The sequence below is a fragment of the Mercenaria mercenaria genome, chromosome 19 (assembly GCF_021730395.1).
Source record: "Mercenaria mercenaria strain notata chromosome 19, MADL_Memer_1, whole genome shotgun sequence".
Classification (NCBI taxonomy): domain Eukaryota; kingdom Metazoa; phylum Mollusca; class Bivalvia; order Venerida; family Veneridae; genus Mercenaria; species Mercenaria mercenaria.
In genome coordinates, this window is record NC_069379.1 from 19,149,176 (window position 1) to 19,171,563 (window position 22,388).

Below are 22,388 nucleotides of genomic sequence, written 5' to 3' on the forward strand. Positions count from 1 at the left end.
GTGCAGCCCGGGTGATATAATAATACGCATATGAACGATTCAATCTTCGCCATAGCCACATCCTTGACATTCCATGCAAAGAAGATATAAACTATAAACGCTCATTTAATTTATTTCAGCATAAACAACAATGTTCATTTTTATTCTTATTAAAACAATTCATATTGGTATAAAGTTTATAGATCTATTTTCAAATATACATTTTCATGTATGAACAGACATAAACTACCCCATATCCTGCTAAATTTCTATAATGAACTTGTCCACCGTACTATTAACTGTTAAAAGGGGTGCGTACCTAACATGTACTAACTGAATGGCGAACAGTGCAGATCATGATCTGACTGCACGGATTTGCAGGATGATCATGATCTTCTCTGGTCGCACTTGTTCAGCATGATAAGGGCTTATGTCTCAGGATAGACGAATAAGCAGCAGGTTTGTACTAAAAGCTCTTTCCAGTATGTGCACTTTGTATTCGAATATTGCTGTCTCTTTAGAATATGGAATGCAAGGGCAGATTTCAAGGAAGCACAGAGCACCCCCAGTAGAGTCATGGATCGCAAAGTAGGCCCGCAACAAAGATTAACTCTAATGGGTTAATATAGCTTAAAAATCCAGTAACACGTACATATTCATTATGCAAAATACAAAATTGGTAAGGGGTCGGTTAGAGTGTTGGGATGTTGGAGAAAGTGGAAAAAAGCAAGGATGAATATTCAACAGGGAAAAGGTAATTAGATAGTTAATTGATGTAGGCAAGCACGAAATATGGAAGTAAAACGTATTTTACTTCAGTTATAATATACGTTTTACTTCAGTTAACGGTAAAATAAGGTACATTAAGCCTATATGTTTATCAAACAACATTGTGAAACTGATCAGATGTATCCGTCTTGTATATAGCACTATTATATTCCACAGGTTGAAACTCAAACCTCTCTATGCTTGCATTACAACCATTCAATGCACGCGTTTTTTTTTTTTTTTTTTTTTTTGTTTTGATAAATTGCATTTTGTATCAACCCATTGACATATGAAGCAAAGTATCGATTTATGGTTCAAAAGACACGCAATAAAGTCAAATTTCTGCTTGTCATTGTTTACATTTGTTATTTCATATGTAATAAAATGCTATCAGTAAGCAAAAAAGCCGATAATATAGACACAGAAAGACTGGGTAGAATTTCATTGTCGTCAGCATAGCAAAACCCCTCGATTACAATGGACTGAGTGTCGGGACTCCAGAACCGACGATCTTGCCTCGATACACTAGGCGGGTTTTTGAAATCGTCAGTTTTGTTGTAGTTTAGAAAGTAAAAGTATTATGATAAAATGAAACATATTTCAAACACGTAAAATAGATAAAAGGACAGAAAAGATAAGTTTTGATTTCAAACCATAAACATCAGTATTAAATGTTTTATTGTCCGCACATATATCCACTTCGATTTATGAATATTCCTTGGCAGTTGAACGGGTTTGGTGTGCTCAGCTTATTTGAAATCAGTTTTAGTATTTTTTTCTAATTATATTATAGGCATATAGTGGACGCAACATGACCCCGGTGGTTGACCTTAGGCTGATTATTCATATAGATTATTTCATTGTAGAAATAAAGGGTGCTTAGGGTAGCCGTGTATATTTATATGGAATTAATTTGTATACAGTGCAGTGTCAAAGTATGTATACTTAAATTTGATCAGTTAGAACTTTTCAATACACTAATTTATATTTACACAAATTGATATTTCCATTTTCTCGTGCAGCTCCTGTTTTTTCAACACTCCTTTTTAATAATAGATTTGGCCTCATTATGTATTATAATACAAAGGTCAACCATCGGGGTCAAGTTGCGTCCACTATATAGGAAAAGGGCACAAACAAAAATAATGGCGTATTCAAATAGTCCTCTGTTTGTTTTGCTCTGTAGAGCTATTTTCCTTAATTTCTTTGCAATTTTATTGCTGAAATCGCAAGACAGATCTATCTAGACATGTAGGTAGCAGTTTCATAATGAAATAATAATACGACAGAATTTTGCGTGGAAACTTGGATCATACACAACCACTACAATTTGGGGTCCCATTTCTTAGCTGATTTTGCAATTCGTGTGTTTGACTGAAAATATTTTTCTTGTATTAAACACGACCCCCACTTTTCTTTTGATTTTTATTCGGCACTGACAATATTCTTCAAGAAAATGTAAGTTACAGACATTTAAAATGGGCCCTGATATGTGCTGCGGCCATTTGGGAGTATGTCAGTTTTATATAGAAGAAAGAAGAACAGCTATTTACTATGTTGTATCCTTATTACATAATAAATGGAACAACTAACTTCCGAATACATATCCCGTATAATTACATATCACGAATTTACAGACGCTTAATTTCACATAAGTTTGAGTATTTTAATCGACGGAAAACAATATTATTTCATTTTTGTTTTGTCCTATTCATATAAACGCAACGTGTGTCAATAGGCGCTGATAATAATGAAAGCGTTGCAGTTGTCCGTGATGTTATCCAATTTGAAATTTCTCAGTGCATTATAGGCAATATTTATTAATACATTCTCTGTGTTTGTTCCACTGAATAATATGACGTTCATTTTGTATGAACCGCAAAAGAAATTTAGGATAAGGCCGCTTAGTGATAATGTGCCACTGTTTTGAGGACACCCACGTGTAGTCATGGAGAACGTTCCTTAGATGACGTCACAGTTTTTCTGTCTGGTCAACAGAACGACCGGAAAGCAGATTCTAATATTAGATACAACAAAATATGTGCAATTTATAAAAATACCTTGTTAACAAATGGAAAGGAAATATAATTAAAGAAGGAATGAAATAATTCTTTTCAATGAACGACGGAATAGGACTGACACTCGCAACGCAATTCATTTGCCAAATCATAACATATCGTTCATTTTGCATGAATATATTATACAAGATTTATATATATAGCGCCCTTTTCATGACAAGCACGTTCAAAGCCGCTTTACATAGAGCAAACGCAGCCACACAGGGCGCGAAATTCATCCTCTGCACAGAACGATCTGACCAGAGGCACAGAGTGAGACAGCCCCCATAACAGATAGATAGAAATCCTTTTTAGATACAGACCTGTCCGGCTAACTTAGCCTAGCTCTTTGCAAATTGTCAGTCTTGTTCTTTAACGTGCCCGTGTATAGCACCGGTACACACAAAGCCGTCTTTCCTGGGAAGAACCAGTACAGGCCTCTTAGTTAGAGGTGGGAGACCCTCGACAGCATCTCAGAAATTTCCAGTGCCTGGACCGGGATTCGAACCCCGGACCTCTGGATTGACAGTCAAGCGTGTTACCACTAGACCTTCAGCCCACCTATGATCTCCGAAGAAGTAATTTCATTCAAAAAGCTTTCATTGCAATGCGTATGTATACAATCTAAGTACTGCGTAATTCACTCGGTACCACTTGTATATAAGATAGAAGGCTGTATTTTACATATTAATCATAATGATACGTTTTCAGCTTTGATAAAGGTGGTATCTGATTTCTTATGATTTTTAGAAGATGATACCTGTTTAATGTAGTTGTGATGATCCTTCAACCGATTGCATTCAGACATTCCAATTGTGTCACCCTTTGTACACAAATAAAATATACTACATTTGACATAATTTTCACCAAAGAATGTCTAGACACACATTTTGACACGACATATTTCATTCAGTTTTAAATAACTTCAATTTAAATTCACGAATGGAAAGGACAGAATGGATACAGACGATATATTAAAAAAAGAAAACCTTGTTATTTCACGCGCAAGACTATAGTGGATGAGGTTGCGGATAATATAGCATACCTACGGAAGGGCGGTACGCCATGCCAATCGCCAGATGTAAAAATCTTAATCATCAAATGGTATTGCGAATCGCAAATCGGGAAATTTTGAGCACAGCGCTAATGAATAATTTTATTGATGGATGGATGTATCCTTTATAGAATCTCTTTCTCAACCAAAAAATATCCTTAACATTTTAGAGTTAAAGTTTCAGCCCAGTGATTGCATGACCGATCAAGAGCATATTATTGCTTCGAAATAGCATTATATGTATTCCGTTACAAACAATTAAAAGTTATTTTATTTAGCTGAAGAAAAATATATTCTTAACTAATGAATTTTGGTAATAAGAATTATTTTTTATAAATAGTGTTTAGTATTACGTAAAGCATTTGGCTATTACCATGATGCACGTAACCATATGCAGCTGTATTCAATATTTTCTAGTGATTTAAATGTAATTAAGCGCTTTAAAGCAGCATGCCTCCAGATTTGGCTAAAAATAATCTTTCTTTCAAATTGAAGTTTTGGTCATATTATGAACATTAGAATATGAATTTTTGTTTCTAAACTATTTTAAAAATTCCAAATCAAGAAAAAAAGATGACCGCGTCGGGAATCGAACCCCGGACCGCCGCGGCAATAGACATTTTCCCGTCGTCGTAACCAATAGCGCTATATCTGAAGTAGTGAATAAAAACTTTAAAATATAGATATTTATAATCGAGACAGTTTACCTGGAGTAAATGCGTGACGAACGCTTTATCGATTTTCATCGTCACAATGTAGTAAAAACAGAAAATTCTCATGTGTTTCCGCAACATAAAGTTTGTCAGTAATTAAGTTTTAAAGCCTTCTTAAAAATATAGCATTTATTTCAAGATATCTAAAAAAAAAAAAAAAAAAAAAATATTATTATTATATATATGAATAGCTTTAATAGTATTTCGTAATTTTATATCAAGTTGCAGTAATCCCGGATGATCCCTGGCAATTTATACAAAGGCGAACTGCACAGCACACAATGCCGTCACAATTTAAAACCGGATCTGTTATTATCTTTTATCTGTTTACTTTTATTTGTTTTGTTTTTTGCTAAATTGCAACTTAATATTCAATCCCACACTTTGCGTCACTTATTTCAATATGGTGCCCACGCATAATGTTATAAAAGAGCCTAAAACAAACGTAACATAAAATGTAGACTAGCCACTAGACTGATAATAAAAAACTTCCGGAAAAAAAGAATTGAGCCGCGCCATGAGAAAACCAACATAGTGGCTTTGCGACCAGAATGGATCCAGACCAGCCTGCGCAGCCGCGCAGTCTGGTCAGGATTCATGCTGTTCGCTTTTAAAGCTTATTGTATTTAGAGAAACCGTTAGCGAACAGCATGGATCCTGGCCAGACTGCGCGGATGCGCAGGCTGGTCTGGATCCATGCTGATCACAAAGCCATTATGTTGGTTTTCTCATGGCGCGGCTCATATTATTTCATTATAGTTAAATGTTAGCCGTTCTGGAGAGCTTTTAAGACACTATTTGAAAATTGCTATTGTATTCAAAACAGGGTATAATATTTTATTGGCCCCATTCACTAGAAATGAAATATTAGAAAAAATATTTTACATAATGAATGAGCTAGTTTACAAATACCGCTATAACGATGACATTTTTAGGGTAAATGGATATAGAAGTTAGTGGTTAATGCTACTTTCTCAATGAACAAGGTACATTTAATAAGATTGTACCCGGATAAACTGCCCGTAATTCCTTTAGATATTTTTTATTCCCCCAATAATGGAGAGTACATCATATCAACAGAACAGAACAGAACAGAACAGAAGTTTATTTACAGAAAGACTTGAACATTAAACGTTCATCGTCATATATATACATTACAAACATGCATGATTATAGCGGAAGGTTAAAATATATATTTTATGGAAATAATATGAACACAAATATACACATACAATAAATCTGAATACTAATATGTTTTATGTAATTTATTCATTTACTGATATTTTGTTAATTAATTCTATTAATTAAGATGGTTTTTGTATAATTTCGTGTAACAGTTCATTCTTAAAAAATTACTTATAATTTAACTCAACATATAATAGGATCTGTTAATAAAAACATGAGAGGTGAAAAATCATTCTTAAATCCTATATGATGAGATTAGTCATACATAGTGACTTCAATTTTATTTTATCTTTGTCAAGCAATCACCGGTGCATAACACATATCAGCAATGAAATTTTCCATAATACATTATTATAGGTCGATATCTTTCAACTTGCTCACCCCCTTGACCCTGAATTTTCATTTGATTAGTTCAGACCTATCGATAGGTAATTTTTTAACGGTAATTTTAATGCACGTGCTTTTCCTGAAATTAAGCAGCATAAAATATGAGATTTTCAGCATAATTATACTTTAATACGTTAAGTATGAAGAAATTTTGATCAACGCGTCTTTTCAAAATAACTGTAATCATAGTTTGAAAATGTTCAACATATCAAAAATTCCCTTTTATCAAAATAGGACGGTCCGTATAACACAGGTCAACGGGGTCAAGTGCACAAGTTGAAAGTAACCTGCCCATACATTACTAGGTTAAACAATAAATGCATACTTAAGCGCTGAAAGGACGCAAAAATCGACAAGATGGTGCGTTGTTCTCTTTTTGATTTCATATTTATTTTATATATGGACAATATGTTGGTTGCTCTGATTTCATTTTTCATATTCGCCTTACCAGAGTTGAAATGCAATTATAAATGACTTAATGCAGTTAAATAATAACTGTAATCATAATTTCAGTAATGAGAGGCTTGAGTAATTCTTACCGAAATGAAAGAGCAAGAATTACTACCGACCATCAACATGGAGACACGTAAAATAAACTCCCACATATGACAAACCTTACCGAAACGAAATTCAAGGTTTGTCATTGCACGGCCCATCAGGGCCGGGCATATAGAGGTGGTTTAAGAATGTGCCATGGGTTCGGTTTTGACAATTTTTTCCCTTCGAGTCATATTTTCTGTTAAAATTTCGTTTGGCACTCGGAAAGTGAATATTCTAACGTGTAATCGCAACAATAATGGAATTGATATTATTTGATACTGTTCCTTCAGGTTAATATTTTGCAATATTTGTAGAATTTGCATTATATTGAATCGGATTTGATCATTTTCAGCCTTTCAAGTTATACGCGCACACAGCTATTCGCGCATGCGCAGTGAAAACTATGTCATTCTTGTGTACATGTCAGTGTGACGTCTATTTTTATTAAAATATTTTGAAGTGGATTTTGTCAAGAACAAGGTAAGTTACCAACAATTTTGTTTTTGGCAACATTGCATTTTGAGTGCCAATTCACATGCGTTGATCTAAATTGTAGAATAAACCAAACTCCTAGCGAGTCACCCCAAGTGATGACCTACTTACACTATCAATAGGAAACATAAATGAATAGCATGCTTTAGAAGACTTTTGCTTAGTTACGCATTTTAATAGGTTAATAGAGGTGAGTTGCAGTCAAAGTAACATTTTTAATGCGTATAAATGTGAAGTTTTTGAAGACGGAATAGTGTAAACATCAATAGACCACGTGACGTTTGGCGCGAATTTACTACACATACATGTACATATGCTACTTTTGGCAGGTGGCGCTGTGTAAGGTTTTTCCAATTATTAAACGAAGCTATTTATAAATATATCCGAATGTCCTGCAGTTACTGAAACATTAGGCATTTTAATTTATTAATTTGAGACCGCCTCTGTGTCAGAGAGAATTTGTACATACAGTGATACTCCTAGTAATAAGAGGCGCGAGGCAGTACTTTAAAGAGATAGATAGTCGAACTGATCCGACGTACATCGATAGTTTGTTTTATATAATTGTGACGGTCAAACTGAGGCTGCAAAGCCAAATATCAGAAATTAAAAAAGCAGCCACTCAGCGACAGTAAGCTTGTCTAAAGAGATAGATAAATTAACAGGTCTAGGATTTCATATGTTCTGTAAAATTATAGACTGAAAAATCTTTGAATTCATGGATTGTCCATATATGTACTGTATATATTTTAAAACCTAGACCTGTTTCGCAGACATTCTGCCAATATGGATCACTCAGAATTTTCGGAAAATATGAAAAAATTAGTGATTTTCCTATTTGTTTTATCTATGCATGTTATAACTGGAAGATATCCGTTTTAACCTGTGATTTTTTATTTCATAAAACAAGTCATTCCGGTATATAAAGCCAAAGAAGTAACTTAAGGTTAGTCCAATGACAATACATACAGGTTTTAAGTTTTTAGTGCATTTTTAGTGCCAGTTGAATATTCATGTGTGGAACTAAATTGTAGAATAAACCAAAGTCCTAGCAAGTCACCCAAAGTGATGACCTAGTTTAAATAAACTTTAATATTAAATAAATAACATGGATTTTGCATAGGTTTATAGAGGTGAGTTGCAGTCAGAGTAGCATTTTGATGTAAGTTTTTTAATTTTTATGAGTATAAATTTGAAGTTTTTTGAAGACGGAAAAGTGTAAACAATAGACTATGTGACTTATGGCACGAATTTACTACACATGTACATATGTTACACTCGGCAGGTGGCGCTGTTTAAGGTTTTTCCAATTTATTATTAAAGCCAGCTATTTTTAAACATATTCCAATGTCCTGCACAAGGGGGCATTTCATCTTATTATAAAGTCCAATGATAGTCCAGATAATGGGCGATTTGAGACCTCGTGATAAATTTTGACTCTCAGTCTTCTGGTACATACTTCCTGATGATAAATAACAACCACTACTTTTCTGCTAGTTTTGATTACAAGATGAAAATTGTGTTTTGGACACTTGTATGTGTATGAATGACAAATCAATTGTGCTTTTGACATAGAATTTAAATGATGAAGATTTATAGGGTATTAAAGTCAATGTCCTGGATTATGACATTAATACATTTTTCAGGTTTTTCTGCTAAAGAGACCGCATCTAATTGCATATTTTGTGCTACATTTATTTATTTGAAGATTTCTGTAGTTTTTAACAACTGCCCCGACCTCCCAGTTATGATCAGAAATTGATTGTTGGGAGTATTTCCGTAGATATAGATTTATAGAGAGATTACACACCCATTCAATAAAAAAATGAAAATGTAATTTTAGTCCCATTCAAATACATGATACTTTCACTTTGAAAAACAGTGTATGATTTCCAATCTGCACACTTTCCTGTTTAAGATACCCTATATGACTACAATTTAGCTAGTATACATGTACTGTAAGGCCTAAAAAATTTTGTTTCCAGTAACATGCTCAAGAAAAATAGGTAGGTAGGTCAGTAATATTTTTTTTGATTTTATTATTAAGTGGGACCTTTCGGAAACTATTTTTTGTGTACAAAAAATATGAATAAGGGGGTTATTCCTTTAGAGCATCAGTAACAGGGATATAAATTAGCTATTTTGATTTAGGGGCCCAGACTGTCAAAAATAACTGTAACATTAGGTATAAGGGCATGTTCTCCAACAATTTAGGGACCTAGCCCAAAATCTAGGAACCAAGGGCTACTTGGCCCCTGCTAGAGGTGTAAAGATACGCTAGTCTCACAATACAATATGCATCGTGATACAGATGCAACGATACGGTACATATCGCGATACGAATTGAGTACTGTAAGTAAACATTCATGTGACAAAATGAAAAATAATCAATGTCTCTACTCTTGGCAAGTACTTGAAATTTTGCTTTAAAGTTTAAGAAACTGTAATAAATGATACGTTTCTTTAGTTACTATCTTTAACACTGATTGTATGAAAGATATCATTCAATATTTCTAGTTTTCACTTATCGTTTACGTATTGTGAAACAGGCCTGTGATACGATATGCGTATCGCCAAACTAATGTATCATGATAAAATGAATTTCGATATATTGTTACACCCTTAGCCCCTGCTAATTTATCCCTGAGTAAGTTGATTTCTAACATCACTGACCATGTCTAAAACATAAAAAGTGCAGTTTTTCAACTTTTTGTTAAAACATTTGAACAAACCCTTCTCCAAAGGCAATGAAAAAGAATTAGGGTCCGGCCAGAAGGTAGGTTGGGATACTGGAAACAAACCTTTTTTCTAACCTAATTTGTATTTATATGTGACAGTGCTTGTTTTAAATATTAAAAGAGGATTTTAATTAATTTTTTTGGAGAGAATTTCAGCAGGTTCAATAGCAAAAGGTAGTAAATCAGCTTATATACAGAGTTGACTTGGTAGAAAGCTTGGATGATTACTAAAATCCCCATTTAATACCATTTTTTTCCACATTTTAGTGCTCCCTTTCAGCTTTAAAAACCAGAAATCGAAAATTTATCTTAAGAGATATTGCTAGGATATTGCAGTTCCACTGGCCAGATAGCTCAATTGGCAGAGTAACCCAAAATTGAGGAAATTACGTAAAAAACTATGGTAATTTGTGTTTTGGGGAGGTTCCAGGTTCGAATCCTGGTCTGGCTGTGCAAACTGTCGCGCTGTGAAGTTAACTTTTTCAAGTTTTTATAGAAGATCTACAGATAAAATATGAAAATGCATTTTATTTACTTATATTGCTGTAATACTGTATTTACCTTGAAATAAATTTATTCCACACTATTTTGTTTACTCTTGGGGGCATATTTGTACTCTTTGATTTTTAGCTCTTGTGATCGCTCGACGTCCGGCGTCTGTCTGTCAATAGTTAGCTTGTGTATGCGATAGAGGCTGTATTTTTCAACTGATCTTCATGAAATTTTGTCAGAATGATTACCTTGATAAAATCTAGGCCAAGTTCGAAAATGGGTCATCTGGGGTCAAAAAGTGGGTCATAGGTCAAATCAAAGAAAAACCTTGTGTATGCGATAGAGACTGTATTTTTCAATTGATCTTCATGAAATTTGGTCAGAATAATTGCCTTGATAAAATCTAGGTCAAGTTTGAATATGGGTCATCTTGGGACAAAAACTAGGTCACTAGCGCATATCTAAGAAAATACTTGTTTAAACTCAAGAGACCACATTTTCGGTCCAATATTAATCAAAATTGGCCAGAATATTTGTTTCCATGAAATCACTAGGTCAAACATGTTTACACTGTTATGGTGTGTTTCTCAGGTAAGCGACCTAGGACCATCTTGGCCCTCTTGTTTTTAATTTTCTCAGGTGACAAGTTTTTAAATCGGGGATGAGTAGCAGTGTGCCACATTTACAGATGTAGCAACTGCAGTTTCTGCTTGTTCTGTTTTATTCTCTATCATTCCACTTTCACTATCATCTTTGGTGAAATATGCCTTCGCTGATAAGAAGACTATTACAAACCCTTTGTTTTTTTGGGGGGCCGTGCGACCATCTATTTGCTGCATCTTGCAGCAATTTTTTACTTGTAGGCTTAAGTATTAACATATTTAGCTAGTTACGTGTCCAGATCATATTTGTATACTATCAGGCTGTATCAACGCTGCAAACATTTTCAATACTATATAACTCAAGTCAAAGTTTACTCAAATTCTACTCAAATTGCATAGGCGTTTGTTACAGTTAAACTGAAACATGAACCGCAAACCGCAAACCTTAAATGAGATGTGAAACCAAAATTTGTAGTCCTGTTTGGCTCCATATAACCTATACTGTGTTGGTGCGCCGTAAAACCCAAATAAATAAATAAATTTAATTTTAAAAAATTATTCAACGGTAAACGCTGCATAAAATATGACGCTATATTTAAATTAACATAAAACGTTTGTGTGATTTTTTTTTAGAAAGAGGAACTTTGCTCGTTATCTTTTCACTTTCTGTTAAAAGCTACTCGAAAACATATTGAAAAATTAGAGGAAAGTCGTAATGTGTTACACACAGTATAGAGCTATTAGAAATTACTATGAATTAAGAGTTGATTGAAAAAATCAATATAGGAAGTATGGTAACAGGCTGCTTTGCAATTTAATTTAAGATAGGATCAATCGTTAACGCAAAAAATAGCTTAGACATCAATATGTTATAACGTAATTGAATCAGAATGATTTTAATTAAAGATTTTTAGTTGTAATCTACTTTTAAATCACTTCTTTACTGCGCATTGAAATGCAAAAAATAACCACTCTCCAAAATCAGTTTTATAATATTATCACCATGTGATCGTCTGTTTACACTGGTTAAATAACATAGCCTCATTTTGTATAGATTTTAATATATCCTTATAGAGATTTTTTTTATTGTACCTATAATTTTATGATGCTAGTAAATAGGTCTGTCAGTAAAAAATATTTAGCCCCATTCATTGATTTGCCGATCCTTTCCTGTCTTTCATTTTGAAAATTAATTCATTTCTTTTACCAAAGTATTTACATAATATTTACGTTCCATTTGTAAACAATGTTATATAATTAAATTGCATACATTTTGTAGCTAAGCCTCCCAGCCATTCTGTTCACCAGACGGAATGACTGTGACGTCACTCTAAGGAACGTTATCACTAAGCAGCGTTGTTATTTTAGTGTCATTTCAAGAAATTAGATTTATGTTTATTCTGAAGTAACTCTTAATAAAGGTTGGCACAATCACTAAATTCAACTTTAATGGAAATTAAAAAGCAACAAAAAAATAAGTCTGTGAAGTAAGAATGGACGTTGGAAGTCGACAGTTAGCTAGATGGTATAAAAAACTTAAAAGTTCGGGTTGAGAAGTCACGTGGCTCGTTACTGCCGCCTGACATTCAAACTAATCGAATGTCAGCTGAATGTGGATTGCCAGTTTCCCTGCTAACATCATAAACACGGAAATATTTCGACGAGGACAATCAAATTTTTGTGTATGTTACTAAAAACAAATATTACAGCTATTCAAATTCAGATGTTACGATGTTGATATTTGAGGATACTACTACTACGATGTCCTGTTGGAGCCATCGTGCCATTTGTTTGCCAGCACAAAGTACTCACTGGTGTGATAGTATTAGGCTTCAAAATACGATTGACCGATGGTACAGCGGTAACGGAGCGAAGACAAGACAAACAAAGGCACGATAGTTTGGGAGCAATACCACGACAACACGACAATCCAAATCAGCGTTTTCTCCAACACCATCTTGCCACAGCCACTTTTAAAAATTCTGTTTGACATAAGCAAGAGCGAATGAGGTAGACGCCAGTAACAAAGTGTATATTTCCTCTAAGTAAAACAGCAACGATATATTTTATTAAAAGCTTTATATTTCTGTAGCAGTGTTCAAGATCAGAAAAATCAATATTTCGTTTGTGAGCACATAGTTGCTCGGTTAAAACTTCTGTGCCGTATCTGACCGCACACATCACACCAAATACTCTTTATGTGTTACAATATAATAATTTACATCAAATAAACTTTAATTGCGCGTGCCCTTGCAGATAACAGTGACTTCTATCGACTGTTTCGAAAGAAATTTTCTGAGGTCCATCGTGCTACGAACTATCCTTCTGTCACCATCATACGGTCCTGTCACCGCGAGTGTCGTTTGACAAAGTGATAGCACAGTGGTCCCGACTGAACGCCGAATATTTCTCCTATGAAAATGATTTATAGCTCGTGTGATGAAAGTGTTTCCGGATAAAATTTTATCATATAAAATATAATATCTTACAATGCACTTAATATAAGAGTCGCGCCCAGAGAAAACCAACATAGTTCGTTTGCGACCAGAATGGATCCGCGCAGACTGGTCAGAACCCATGCTGTTCGCTTTCAGAACCTATTGCAATTAGAAAAACCGTTAGCGAACAGCATGGATCCTGACCAGACTGCGCGGATGCGCAGGCTGATCTGAATCCATGCTGGTCGCAAACACACTTTGTTGGTTTTCTCATGGCGCAGCTCAATCATACTGCAAAGCGTAATACATGTAGTGCTTGATTAGTTAAAAGTCATCCTAATGTGTGTTTAATTTATTGTAAAGAAAACTGTAGCCATGAAATGTGTTTCGCTTAATAATTTTAATAACAGAATCAATTAATTTCTTTATAGGGAGAAGCTCGTCAAAATATGCATGGTTGAAAGATGTTTAATATTTTATTGATAGGGAAATATTAAAGAACTAAAATATTTTAACCTAGATTCTATTCCTGCCTTCTGTTTGGTAAGCAAATTTCAAAAACTATACTTTTATCTCTGAGTTTTCTTGATTAACTTGATAAAAAATTTCCCAAAATTTATAATTTTACATTAAGATTTCGTGATCTAAATGCACTGTAACGCCGCATAGCAGCATCGCCGCATAAACGTGTTTTTTTTTTCGTTTATGCGGTGATTTTCAACGCATAAACGTTTATGCGGCGACGCTCAACGCATAAAGCAGAAATTGCAACTGTCTTTTTGCCACATAAAGAGGATTAACTTAACCATTTATTATAAAGCTAAAAAACAGTTCTAATATTTCAACAAAAACGATGGTGATGACGTTGATGATGATGATGATGATGATGTCCGTCCGTCCGTCCGTCCCGAAATCTTGTGACATGGGAGTCTCCAGAGTCACTTACATTTATTCATTGGTGTATGAAGCTGAAGTCCGATCTTGATGAAACTTTATCAACCACTATTGTACTAGTATGTGTTTTAAAGACGATTTCGGGAGTTTCATTTTTTTTTTATATAGACAAAGAAGGAAAATTACAAACTGTTCCATAGAATTTTCTTAAACTTGGCATGATTATAGAAAATTACCTCAGGAAGAAATTTATATGAAAAAAATCGGGGGTCACCGGCCTACTTTTTGAGTTATCTGCCCTTGAATCAGAGATTTTTACTATTTTAGGTCATTTTCAAGGGCAGATAACTTAAATTTGCGTCTAGTCATACCAATTGTCATTTGAAATAAATGGTTCTTACTTTATTCCGTGTCATTGTACCAACTTTACAGAACTTTCATAGATATCTTTCAATAGTCTCTTACGCGAACAAATAGATTTTTTTTTTCAAATTATCTCCCTTTTTTCAAGGAAAAAGCAATATGCTTACTCATTGAAGTATAGCAATAATTCTATTTGAAAGAATTATTTTAAACTTTGCAGAATGTCTGAAATTGAGATAACAAACAAAAATATGAAATTGTATGAAGTATCAGTAGGCTTGATTTTGAGTTATCTGCCCTTGAAAATGTCATAAAATAGCAAAAATCTCAGACTGAAAATCGCCGCATAAACGAAAAAAAAAAAAAAAAAAACAAAAAAAAAAAAGCACGTTTATGCGGCGATGCTGTTATGCGGCGTTACAATGCACTTTTTTTTCAGCTAACGTCCCTTACGGACAAATTTCGCTCTTGTCTCCGTTACTTTAGAAAGTTCTCTTAGCTTTAAGTTACACAATAACTTGTTTGTAATAACAGGTGATTCAAGCCAGTTTTGTTGCTCAATTTCATCATCAAAACGGCTTACAGAATTTAGCACAGAACTCTGTTATTTACTTTAGTTGCCTCTGGATGTATACATATCAAGATCTAGGTTGGTTGTAACATGAATGTGACGGAATGCCACTCGGCAATATCCGTTTGGTTACGTATTCTTCGAAAGCTGTTTAGGCATCTTTCGGTAAAAAACAGATAAGGCCTAACAAGGGAGCCATCTGGTCTAGTCGCGTAATGGCTGCCAGGCATTTGAAAACTTTTGTTTTTCACTTGGCATGGCCAGAGAAGTCTAAAGTGAAGCTGGTTTCTGTTTAAATTTCATTGTGGGTGTATTTTTTGACATTTTGGTAGAAAAATTGGGAGAGGAGGTTGCATTTGTGAACTGAAACTCAATTTTAGTATGAATAGTACTTTCAGGTCACAGCAGGGTGATTTTGATGTGATTTTATAATAATCAAATGTGGCAAGAGAAATCTCTCTTAGAAGAAACATGACCCCTTCTTTTCTCTTCATTTTATGCCATTTTTATCATAACTCTTTAAAATGAAGTAAGGATTTGTTCTCTAAAATGGGGCTAGCTAGGTTTGGTAGCTGATTAAAAATGTCAGTTTTATATAGAATATATAGGGAATATTATTTATGCTATTGTAACCATAGTTGCTTTCTATAATCACCGTAGAGTGCCGAAATGTCATACGGAAAATCCGTAAACGGACGGAAATTGCCGATTTCCATGAAAGGTCCATTACCTTAACACAACTAATAATGTTTGTGATACGTTGCTGCTAGCAATATTGTAAATGCCAAGTGCCATAGCCCTGACATTTCCTCTGGGTAAAGAGTGGGAATGAGATGCCTACATACGATTTGCCTCTATCTCCCATACCCTTTAGGGGCCCTAAAATCGTTCCCATCTTTAACTGTTTTTATAAATCGGTGAATTGAGTTAGAAGGAGCGTAATTAAAACCTCCCGATCTGATATGACCACAAATTAAAATCACCAGATGAACAAAACATAGCAATGCTTTCTCCCTCCCAGTTAAAGAATTATTTATATGCAGAATGCATGTATATTAAACATATTTTATACCAAAATATAAAACGTTCGGATAGATTTCTCAGAAGCACACATCACCATAAACACAGAAGCATGCACCGCCGCGAAGAATATATATAAGACGGGAACATACACAAACGCTTCAACATTTTTAAAGAGCGTCTGCGATGCAATAATCTGGGTGTTTAAGATACGTGCAATTACCTGAAAACTCTACAAGGCAAATATTTTCGATTTGTTCTTCATTTTCACAGGAGAAAGAAAATAAGAAATAGTTTAAAAAAATTAAAGACTCACCTTCAAATAAGAATTTTGTTGTAAATTATCCAGTAAAAACCAGTGATAATTGTTTGTTCCGAGTTGTCCAAATAGTTGTCATTTAAAGTTCACTTAAGGGTATTTAAATGCATTTTGCGGTAATATTTTTTGGACAAGCACACTTTATGTCAATTTTCAAAAATCTTTTCTTCATACGTGCACAAACGACGTTATCTAGTTTTACATAAAACTTTAAATTTCAAACATTAATGTCAGTTTTGAAATAAAAACTATTAAATCTTTCACTATATTGTGCCGTATCGGTTATACGGGTATCTATTTTGACTGTGCAGCCCAACCACGTGTAGCGAGACTGAAATTTCTTTTTCTAATTATTACAATTAAAGAGACACGTTCGAATATTTTGTTAAAATTTCTTCAACACTGTATATACATTGTTACAGAAGCCGAAAACTGGTTAGGTAAAAAAAAAACCTTAAGTTTAAAAATTCAAGTGGTCACTTTTACAGGTTCAATGTATGTGATAAATGTGAAGTATCTACATGAATAAATCGTTAATACGTGAAAGCTTGCATTTTTCTTGTTTGATTGTAGGTAGGTAGGATTTATTATTATTTTTACAATGAAGAAAGAGCAACACAAAGCAAAAATTATATATATATATATATATATATATATATATATATATATATATAAATAGCGAAAATATCAATTTTTTTCCAACGCCATAAAAACATTTTAGTGTCGAGGCAATTTTATAGGTTAGGCCGGGATACCGGAAACAAATAATTTTTTTAGGCCTTACCAATCCCTTTGCGACTTGGTACAGTCAAACCTGTCTATAAAGACCACCTTTGGGAGAGCCAAAATGTAGTCTTTATTGACAGGTTAAAATACACTGTAAATGTTAATATGGAAAACAAAATATGTGGTCTCTGTTCAGAGGTGTCTTTAAGACAGGTTTGACTGTTACAGTATTAATAATTTTAATCCGTTAAGTTTATATAGAATTAAAACATAACAGGCTATCACTCTGCATAGCTAGAAACAAGCATGTGTTAACGCTATTCTGGCGTATAAGGCGTACTATATATCCACCAATGTTACTTTATTTTCAGAAAATGATCGGGAATGTCAGTGTTGTTTTACTTCATTTATGTTTTATTATCCATAATAGGGCCGTAATACGTTAATGTTTTGCCACGAAACGAGCATATATATAAAAAGGTGGTTAAAAAAGGCATGCACTCGAGAATCTCTCTATTAACACACGAAAGTAAAAAAAAAAATCGATAGCAGTTTTATGCTTTTGTTTATATAATCTATAATATGTATCTCGAATCCTGACACTGTTTAAAACATCGAGTCTCAATAAGGTTAAAAAGCAACATTATGTGCGGACCGCTAGCTTTTTTTTCAATAAAAGGAAAATAAGGGAAAATTACCTCCCAGATAATTACACGCATCTGACTTATGTCACATTCTGGTTTTTTGTTTTATTCCGGGAACCTTACGTTGATATCTACAATGTTAAACGAAATATCATATTAATATGAGCCGCACCATGAGAAAACCAACATAGTTCGTTTACGACAAGCATGCATCCAGACGAGACTGCGCATCCGCGCAGTCTGATCACGATCCATGCTGTTCACTAACAGTTTCTCTAATTGCAATAGGCTTTGAAAGCGAACAACATGGATCCTGACCAGACTGCACGGATGCGCAGGCTGGTCTTGATCCATGCTGGTCGCAAACGCACTATGTTGGTTTTCACATGGCGCAGCTCATATCATGAAAAGTTAAGCGCGTAATAAAATGACATATCTACGTATACACTAACCCGGATATAACCCCGATGATTATACTTAAGAAATAATATAAAGCAGTACCATGTTGTTTTTTTTTTATATCGAAACAATAAAAAGTTATTCGCATGCGGAATAGTTTCACGGGGACGTAGCTCGAGTGAATTATGCACGCGGCGTATAACTGATTCGTAATATTGAGATATGTTTAAACTTGCAATTTCGATTCTAATATATCTAATGTGTCTCTGTGGTAAGAAATATTAAGGAAATGTGACTGGTGCACTACAACTTGTTCAATATGAATAGTTTTGTTTGTTTGTTTTGGGTTTAACGCCATTTTTCAACAGTATTTCAGTCATGTAACGGCGGGCAGTTAACCTAACCAGTGTTCCTGGATTCTATACTAGTACAAACCTGTTCTCCGCAAGTAACTGCCAACTTTCTCATATCAATCAGAGGTGGAGGACTAATGATTTCAGACACAATGTCGTTCGTTTATCAAATAGTCACGGAGAACATACGCCCCGCCCGAGGATCGAACTCACGACCCCGCGATCCGTAGACCAACGCTCTTACTAACTGAGCTAAGCGGGTGGGCTTCAATATGCATAGTAGCCCGTTTACCGAACTGCACGTGCGCTAATGAAATGTGTGAGTATATTTTCCCGATCAAGACCATGATTCTTATAGTATAGTTGCATAGCATCTACAGTGGATTTTTCTTTCTGGTCTTGTGCCAGTTGTAGAGACCACGAAAACATTTAATCTTTATGATTGTTTGTTTCGCAAAATAAAGACGAAATTCTTCCCCTCTAAAACTCGATCACGGATGTTGCAAATCAAAGAGAGGGTAAAACATTTTTATTCATTTTGTTTGTTTGACATTATATAACCGCATTCGCACATTGTTAAATTTGATATCCCGGATCCAGTACTGAAATTGCAGTGGGCGCGCATGAATACAAGTGTACCTAATCACTGCAATGCATTTTTTTTTTGTAGAAAACATGTTTACTTATATTTTTACTGTCTGTTTTATTGCCGATTTTGCTAATAAAAGTTGTTTGTGTTTTTGTTAATAAAAGTTTTTTTTTTGCTGTTTTTATGGAGCCTCACGATGTACTCAAATAGATCAAATCCTTATATAGTCAGCAAAGTCCTTCAATAATAAAAAATATCGCTGTGAAAGTTATTTTGAGGAATACCGCGTCGTTTTATCTCAGGTTCAATTTGAAAAAGTTATAAAGAGTAGATCTGTTAAAATCTAAAAAGAAAAAAAAACAAAAAAAAAAAAAAAAAAAAACAAAAAAAAAAACACACGCTTTACATAGGGATAAAACGATTTCCGAAATCACCCCACCCCTTCCTTCCAAAAAAAAAACAACAACAAAAAAACAAAAAAAAAAGGAATAAAAAAAAAAACCTAATCTGCAGGAATGCTATGCTGTTCCGACTTTCGTCGACATGTTTTACATTATTTTACATTGTTACACTGATGCATCACACATCAGAACGAAGCAGTTCATGAAAGGATGAAATTTTATTCAAACTTCATTTAAAACTTGCTTTTAAAAGAAGTTGAGTCAACAGAGTTTAAATTTTTGGCGTAATATAACACTTGATAGAAAAGTTATATAAAAGATATCCAGTACCCATTAGTTACACCTGTACCTTCATATAATCATTCATTTTTAAAGCGGCTTGTTTACAAAGGACACACGAGACACATTTCTATAAGGCCTAAAAACAATTATTTGTTTCCGGTATCCCGACATACTCTAAAAATTCGTCGCGACCGGCGTTGGACTATTTTTTTTTTTTTTTTCGATAATTTTACACTTTTAAAGGAAAGTTGCTCTTTTTTTATTGTAACAAAATGATGTTTTAAAAATGCTACCTACCTACCCTATTTTTTACATGTTACCAGGAAACAAGCATTATTTTTAGACCTAACTGTGAAAGGTCTGTAGATTTAGACATTTGAAATCTGTAAGCACATAATGTCACTCAGCAATTATCTATATGATAACGTACGCTCGTTATGCAATTTGTCATTCTTCGGACGTAAATGAAACAGAATGCGTATATGACTTTCCGTGAAAATCCCGGAGAATGCCGAAAGAATACGAAGAATTCGTATTTTGCCGATTTCCATGACGGGTCCACTGCATTTAATTGAGATAATTGTATTGTTTTTTAAAAGATGTCATAATATGGCGTACCATTTGGGTCGAAAGTTTCCAGGTACCACAGGTAGTAATAAAATTATACCTGCAGGTATAAATTTATAACTGCGGGTATAAATTGGAAATGTACCCGCGGGTACAATTTTATACCTGCAGGTATAATTTCATACCCGCAGGTATAAAAATTGTACCTACGGGTATAATTTTATATCCGCGGGTATAATTTTACACCCGCAGGTATAAAATTATACCCGCAGGTACAAAATGATACCCGCGGGTATAAAAATTGTACCTGCGGGTATACTTTTATACCCGTAGGTATAATTTTTATACCCGCGGGTATACTTTTATACCCGCGGGTATTAAAATTATACATACGGGTATAAAAATTGTACCTGCGGGTATAATTTTATACCCGTAGATATAATTTTATACCTGCGAGTTTACTTTTTATACCTGCGGGTACAATTTTATACCCGCAGATATAAAATTGTAACCGCGGGTACAAAAGTATACCCGCAGGTGTACTCGCGGGTATAAAAATTATACCTACGGGTATAAAATTATACCCGCGAGTACAAAAGTATACCCGCAGGTATAAAAATTATAATTGTATTATTGTACCCGCGGGTACAATTTTATGCCTGCGGGTATAAAATTGTACCTGCGGGTATAATTTTGTACCCGCGGATACACTTTTATACCCGCAGGTATAAAATTATACCCGCGGGTATAAAAGTGTACCCTCGGGTATAAAAGTGTAAAAGTGTACCCGCGGGTATAAAAGTGAACCCGCGGGTATAAAAATTATACCTACGGGTATAAAATTATACCCGTGGGTACAAAATTATACTCGCAGGTATAAAAATTATACCCGCGGTTATAAAAATTATACCTGCGGTATTGTACCCGGAGGGTATAAAATTATACCCGCGGGTACATTTCCAATTTATACGCGCAGGTATAAATTTATACCTGCAGGTATAATTTTTTTACTACCTGTGGTACCTGGAAACTTTCGACCCAAATAGTACGCACGTATTGAGTGTACACTATAATGACTAAAGGTTAGGGTTAGGTTTAACATAGGTTTAATAACGTACATTCAGTGCGTGCGTACCGACTTGAATATTAAGTTAAACTTCACTTTTAGAACGTTTTAGATTTCTTATAATTATGATTACTTCATAATGCTGAAGTTATATAATTTAGGTAAATATTAGCTCTTTATCTGTTTATTTAAGAAATAATGATAAGTCTTTGAAACGAATTGCAAATAAAGTATGTTAACTTAATAAATGGGACATATTCCCTACTCAAACAACGTTTAATGATATATATGTAACCAAAACAAAGAGGAAAAATGTAACATCACAAAATAGTAGCAGATTCGGTTTTAAGACAGCTTTAATGTGGTGGATCAATAATGACAATTGATTACGTATTTTCCCGAACATGAATTCGGTATTTTCCGACGGGTACGGAAATTTCCGTAATGACACTCGGCAATTTCCGTGCGATTACGTTTTCTTTGTATTCTGGCTATATACCAATAAAAGAAATTGTTCTTTGTTTCATATAAATTCAGCTACTTCAGAACAATTTTGTTACAGTTTCTAGATTTTCACTCCGTCGAAGACCTATTTTCCACAAGATATGCATACATTTGCTTCAAGAAAACGAAAAGATAAAGGGGTGTTGAATAATATGCAGTGAAATGCAAGTCAGCTGAAGCCAGGTACCCTCATATTGCCGCATTTCGGAAAGTGGTCCGCAGAATAAACACCTTACTTTCGTTTT

The 22,388-nt window shown here is 34.2% G+C and overlaps 1 protein-coding gene across 2 annotated transcripts in view; it reads right to left on the bottom strand.

Moving 5' to 3' along the window:
- LOC123541688 (NADPH oxidase 5-like) overlaps nt 1–16,941 on the bottom strand; it is a 68,107-nt gene extending 51,166 nt beyond the window's left edge. For both annotated transcript variants that reach the window (XM_053531065.1, XM_053531064.1), the window contains exon 1: nt 16,610–16,941. The gene's annotated coding sequence lies outside the window, so the exon portion shown is untranslated. The remainder of the gene's footprint in view (nt 1–16,609) is intronic.
- Nucleotides 16,942–22,388: the final 5,447 nt, after the last annotated feature.